The sequence below is a fragment of the Triticum urartu genome, chromosome 2A, assembly GCF_056163025.1.
Source record: "Triticum urartu cultivar PI428250 chromosome 2A, HENAU_Tu73, whole genome shotgun sequence".
NCBI lineage: Eukaryota > Viridiplantae > Streptophyta > Magnoliopsida > Poales > Poaceae > Triticum > Triticum urartu.
The window spans coordinates 320,496,690-320,504,086 of NC_141874.1; positions in this window are offsets into that span (position 1 = coordinate 320,496,690).

Genomic DNA, 7,397 nt, shown 5'->3' on the forward strand with positions numbered 1-7,397 from the left:
AAGTAGTATGATCCACAATATGCATGCTCATGGTTTGGGGGTTCTCAAAAGAGAATGATATCACCTTGAAAGCATGTTCTTGTGCGTCCTTCACAATGACGAAGTACAAGCAAGTGCAATGTAGAATCGTCGTGATAGAAGGTGGTCCGCTCTCAAGAGCTCGGATTGTCAACTCACATGACGTGGAAGTTGACATGAAGTCCAAGTATCCTACACATGCACACAACAAAAGAAAGAACGTATGCGCATGGTAGATAAACACATCATCCATCATGATGGGTCTCTTCTCTTGCACATAACCATTAGAAGCACAAGTGCATGAATAATATGATGCAACAACAGCAATATTCATGGCACTAGGTATATGGTGCAAAGAGGTAAGATAAGCATGCTTCACAAGAGAAATGTCAAAATCTCCAAATATATGCGAGAATGCTATGGGGGAAAACTCATTATCAAGACTAAAGGCATAATTGCACTCACTACATGGCAAATCTAGCATGAGAGAGGCAACATATGGAGATATATGACGGCAAGCAATAACAACCATGTGATAAGCATGTAGATGGTTGTCATCAACCGCATGAAGTGAGCAAGTATGAATCATCGGTGATGCAACAAGGCAAGCAATCATAAGAATCAAGTCGTGCAAGCTAGTAGTGCGAAGATGCAACATACTAGAGGAAATCATGGCAATCATGTTATGTGAGCAAATAATAAGCATAGGCAATGCACATGACATATCGCAAGCACGAACACAAAGCAAGATGAAAGTATCATCATAGGTATGGGGCACAAAGCAAACATGGCAATAACAAGCAATATCTCCACCAAGCTTGCATATACACATACAAGTATGAGAATCAATCATCATGTGTAATGCAAAGCATGGGTCACAAATGCATGGCAAAGGCATAGTAATGAGCATATCATGCAAAGTGAACATGGCAAGATGGGAATATAATATGTAATGGACAATAACCCATAGCCAAGTGAGGGTCATGTAGAAGAAATGCGCGAAGAGAGCGGTGGGAAAGACAATCCATGGGATCCCAAGTCATCATTGCTCTCTAGAGCTCGTTTTGTCTCGTGGGGTTGCGAGGTTGACAAGAATTCATGGGTACCTACACAAAAGAGACACAAACGAAAGAAATTGTGTGTGTGGTAAAGGTACGCATCATCCATCATGATGTGTATGTGCACATGAAAGTTAGCACAAGATAAGCGTTGCTCAAAAAAATTTGATGCATGGTATAAGAACATATCATCCATCATGAAAGAATAGTTATTGTGTATAACATGATGGGGATGCAAATTGAGCATACAAATATATGGCACATCAATATCATGTGTATTCATGGGGAGCATATTGTGCACATAAGTATTGGGATCATGCAATGAATGGGATGAATCAAAATCTCCTAAAATGTATGAGGAAACTATGGGGGTCTCCTCGTGAGCAATAATGGAAACATCATATGGAGAAAATGGACAACATCCAAAACAATGCACATCCGAAGCTAGGTGTTCATGGCATGACATATGAGATAAATGATGCAAAGGAAGCATATCAATATCATCACAAGAGAAACAAATGCCAATAACCATGGGCTTGTCATCTATGCCATATGTGCAAATTGGGTTCATTTTAATAGCATATGCATAGTCACTATGAAAAGATTGCAAATATGACATATGATTGATCTCATGCATAGCATATGACAAGTCAAGCGGATTGTCAAACATGATGTGACCTGGAGAATTGTCACAATAAATCCTATGTAACATGGCATCACAACTAAAAGACTCCACATGGAAACCATCATACTCATCATAAATGGCTAAATCATCGCATGAGGAAATCATACTAGCATGAAGCATGTCAATAGGGGGATCAACATCATGCAAGCAATCAATGTTATGAATGTCCGCTAGTGGGACTAGAGCATCACCTTCACCTATTTTACCTTTTTCATTCCACTCATGTGGTGTAGGTGAGGTGGGAAAGACCAAATGGTGGTCATCTTCGTCTTGATGGAACCATGTGGGGTTGCATATTCCACCATGGCCATCGTCTTGTCCAAAGGGAGGACGAAGTCATCACGAATCGGCGCGTCATCATAGATGGGACCTAGCACCAAATGAGAAGACACAATAGAGGTAGAGGTCAAGTCGTTAGTGTTGAAAGTGGCCTCACATGACCTATCAACTATCTCACTCTCTCTATGTGGTGGTTCACTCACTCCCACAAGGTAGGTGCACTCAATCTCACGTATGGTGGAGTCACTCATCTCACTCAAGTGGTGGGGGTTGTGGCTCTCCTTACATGGGAATTGTGGCAACACATCATATATGGGGCTAGTGGTGAAGTCACTCTCAATCTCAATATGGTGGCAAAAGTCACTCAAGTCATCATACGTCGCCATGGTCGAAGGGAAAATCCCATGCTCAACCATCTCATCGCCGTCGCCATGGATGAAGGCCGAAGATGGCACATCATCACTCTCGCCTCCTAAGATGGAAGCATCATCCTTGCTCGCCACCTCGTCTCTTGATGTCTACTACACAACCTTCTTCTTGTAGACGTTGTTGGGCCTGCAAGTGCACAGGTTTGTAGGACAGTGGCAAATTTCCCTCAAGTGGATGACCTAAGGTTTATCAATCCGCGAGAGGCGTAGGAGGAAGATGGTCTCTCTCAAACAACCCTGCAACCAAATAACAAAAAGTCTCTTGTGTCCCCAACACACCCAATACAACGGTAAATTGTATAGGTGCACTAGTTCGGCGAAGAGATGGTGATACAAGTGCAATATGGATGGTATATATGGGTTTTTGTAATCTGAAAATATAAAAACAGCAAGGTAGCGAGCGGTAAAAGTGAGCGTAAACGGTATTGCAATGATAGGAAATAAGGCCTAGGGTTCATACTTTCACTAGTGTAAGTTCTCTCAACAATAATAACATAGATAGATCATATGACAAGCCCTCAACATGCGACAAAGAGTCACTCCAAAGCCACTAATAGCGGAGAACAAACGTAGAGATTATGGTCGGGTACGAAACCACCACAAAGCTATTCTTTCGGATCAATCTATAAAAGAGTTTGTACTAGAATAACACCTTAAGATACAAATCAACCAAAACCCTAATGTCACCTAGATACTCCATTGTCACCTCAAGTATCCGTGGGCATGATTATACGATATGCATCACACAATCTCAGATTTATCCAACCAACATAAAAGTACTTCAAAGAGTGCCCCAAAGTTTCTACCGGAGAATCAAGAACGTGTGCCAACCCCTATGCATAGGTTCCCAATGTCACCAAACCCGCAAGTTGATCACCAAGACATACATCAAGTGTTCTCATAAAGACTCAATCCGATAAGATAACTTCAAAGGGGAAACTCAATTCATCATAAGAGAGTAGAGGGGGAGAAACATCATAAGATCCAACTACAATAGCAAAGCTCGGGATACATCAAGATCGTGCCATAGAGGGAACACGAGAGAGAACACGAGAGAGAGAGAGATCAAACACATAGCTACTGGTACATACCCTCAGCCCCGAGGGTGAACTACTCCCTCCTCGTCATGGATAGCTCAGGGATGATGAAGATGGCCACCGGAGATGGATCCCCCCTCCGGCAGGGTACCAGAAAGGGGTCCCGATTGGTTTTTCGTGGCTCTGGAGGCTTGCGGTGGCGGAACTCCCGATCTAGGTTCTGTTCTAGAAGTTTTAGGGTACGTAGGTATATATGGGTGCAAGGGGTACGTCGGTGGAGCTACGGGGGCCCCACGAGGCAGGGGACACGCCTAGGGGGGAGGGGCGCGCCCCCACCCTCGTGGGCTGCCCGGGAATCCCCTGACGTGCACTCCAAGCCCAACAGATTGGTTTCCTTCCAAAATTAACTTCTCTAGTTGATTTCGTTCCGTTTTGACTCCGTCTGATATTCCTTTTCCTCGAAATACTGAAATAGGCATAAAACAGCAAATCTGGGCTGGGCCTCCGGTTAATAGGTTAGTCCCAAAAATAATATAAAAGTGGATAATAAAGCCCAATATTGCCTAAAACAGTAGATAATATAGCATGGAGCAATCAAAAATTATAGATACGTTGGAGACATATCAAGCATCCCCAAGCTTAATTCCTGCTCGTCCTCGAGTAGGTAAATGATAAAAAAAGAATTTTTGATGCGGAGTGCTACTTGGCATAATTTCAATGTAAATCTTCTTACTTGTGATATGAATATTCAGATCCGAAAGGTTCAAGATAAAAGTTCATATTGACATAAAAAATGATAATACTTCAAGCATACTAATCAAACAATTATGTCATCTCAAAATAACATGGCCAAAGGAAGTTCATCCCTACAAAATCATATAGTTAGGCTATTCTTCATTTTCGTCACACAAAGATGTTCCCAACTTCTATACCCCCGATGACAAGCCAAGCAATTGTTTCATACTCAAATAATCTCAAACTTTTTCAACCTTCACGCAATACATGAGTGCGAGCCATGGACATAGCACTATGGGTGGTATAGAATATGATGATGGGGATTGTGTGGAGAAGACAAAAAAGGAGAAAGTCTCACATCAACGAGGCTAATCAATGAGCTATGGAGATGCCCATCAATTGATGTTAATGCAAGGAGTAGGGATTGCCATGCAACGGATGCACTAGAGCTAAGAATGCTCAACAAAAGAAAACTAGTGGGTGTGCATCCAACTTGCTTGCTCATGAAGACCTAGGGCATTTTGAGGAAGCCCATCGTTGGAATATACAAGCCAAGTTTTATAATGAAAAATTCCCACTAGTATGAACAAGACAAATTATGAGACTCACTATATGAAAATCATGGTGCTACTTTGAAGCACAATATATGAGACTCACTACATGAAGAACAAGGTGCTACTTTGAAGCACAAGTGTGGAAAAAGAGATAGTAGCATTGCCCTTTTTATTTTCTCTCTTTTTTGGGGCCTTTCTTTTTTTCCTTTCTTTTTGGCCTTTCTCTTTTTTTTGATTGGGCAATGCTCTAATAATGATGATCATCACACTTCTATTGATTACAACATAATGATTACAACTCGATACTAGAACAAGATATGACTCTATATGAATGCCTCCGGTGGTGTACCGGGATGGTGCAATGAATCAAGAGTGACATGTATGAAAAATAATGCATGGTGGCTTTGCCACAAATACGATGTCAACTACAAGATCATGCAATGGCAATATGACAAAAGTAAAGCATGTCATGATGATGATGATGATGATGATGATGATGGAAGTTGCATGGCAATATATCTCGGAATGGCTATGGAAATGCCATGATTGGTAGGTATGGTGGCTGTTTTGAGGAAGATATAGGGAGGTTTATGTGCGAAAGAGTGTATCATATCACGGGGTTTGGATGCACCGGCGAAGTTTGCACCAACTCTCAATGTGAGAAAGGGCAATGCACGGTACCGAAGAGGCTAGCAAATGGCGGAAAGGTAAAAGTGCGTATAATCCATGGACTCAACATTAGTCAAAAGAACTCATATACTTATTGCAAAAATTTAGAAGTCATCAAAAATCAAGTACTATGCGCATGCTCCTAGGGGGATAGATTGGTAGGAAAAGACCATCGCTCGTCCCCGACCGCCACTCATAAGGATGCACAAGCCAGGTACACTTCATGGTTCAAATTTGTTACACAACTTTAACCATACGTGCATGCTACGGGACTTGCTAACTTCAACACAAGTATTTCTCAAATTCACAACTACTCAACTAGCACGACTATGATATTATCACCTCCATATCTCAAAACAATTATCAAGCATCAAACTTATCTTAGTATTCAACCCACTAAAAATAAAGTTTCACATATCTTGAATACCAAGTATATTAACATTAAGCAAATTACCATGCTATTAAAGACTCACAAAATAATCTAAGTGAAGCATGAGAGATCAAGTTTCTTTAAAACAAACCACCACCGTGCTCTAAAAGATCTAAGTGAAGCACTAGAGTATTCTAACAAATTTCAATTCATACATGTCTCTCTCAAAATGTGTGTACAGCAAGGATGATTGTGGTAGACTAACAAGCAAAGACACAAATAATACAAGATGCTCCAAGCAAAACACATATCATGTGGTGAATAAAAATATAGCTCCAAGTAAATTACCGATGGAAGTGGACGAAAGAGGGGATGCCTTCCGGGGCATCCCCAATCTTTGACTTTTTGGTGTCCTTGGATTATCTTGGGGGTGCCATGGGAATCCCCAAGCTTAGGCTCTTGCCACTCCTTGTTCCATAATCCATCAAAAGAATTCACCCAAAACTTGAAAACTTCACAACACAAAACTCAATAGAAATCTCGTGAGCTCCGTTAGAGAAAGAAAACAAAAGACTACTTTAAGGTACTGTAGTGAACTTGTTCTTTATTTGTATTGGTGTTAAACCTACTGTATTCCAACTTCTCTATGGTTTATAAACTATTTTACTAGCCATAGATTCATCAAAATAAGCAAACAACACACGCAAAACAGAATCTGTCAAAAACAGAACAGTCTGTAGTAATCTGTTACTAACGCAAACTTCTGGAACCCAAAAAATTCTACCAAAATTAGACGACCTGGGCAATTTATTTATTGATCAGCAGAAATTGGAATCACTATTTTATCACGTTCTGGTGATTTTTGACAATTCAGGCACTGAGCGCAAAGATTCTGGAAATTACAGCAAGATCAAATAACTATCTTCCATGAAGATCTAATAGGTTTAACTTGGCACAAACACTAATTAAAAGATAAAACCACATCTAAACAGAATCTATATGGATTATTTATTCCTAAGCAGAACCAAAAACAAAAAACACAAAATAAAATTGGGTTGCCTCCCAACAAGCGCTATCGTTTAACGCCCCTAGCTAGGCATTATGATTTCAATGATGCTCACATAAAAGATAAGAATTGAAACATAAAGAGAGCATCATGAAGAATATGACTAGCACATTTAAGTCTAACCCACTTCCTATGCATAGGGATTTTGTGAGCAAACAACTTATGTGAACAATAATCAACTTGCATAGGAAGGTAAAACAAGCATAACTTCAAAACTTTAAGCACATAGAGAGGAAACTTGATATTATTGCAATTCCTACAAGCATATGTTCCTCCCTCATAATAATTTTCAGTAGCATCATAAATGAATTCAACAATATAACCAGCACCTAAAGCATTCTTTTCATGATCTACTTGCATAGAAAATTTACAACTCTCCACATAAGCAAAATTCTTCTCATGAATAATAGTGGGAGAAAACTCAACAAAATAACTATCATGTGATTGAAAATTAAGATCAAGATGACAAGTTTCATGGTTATCATTATTCTTTAAAGC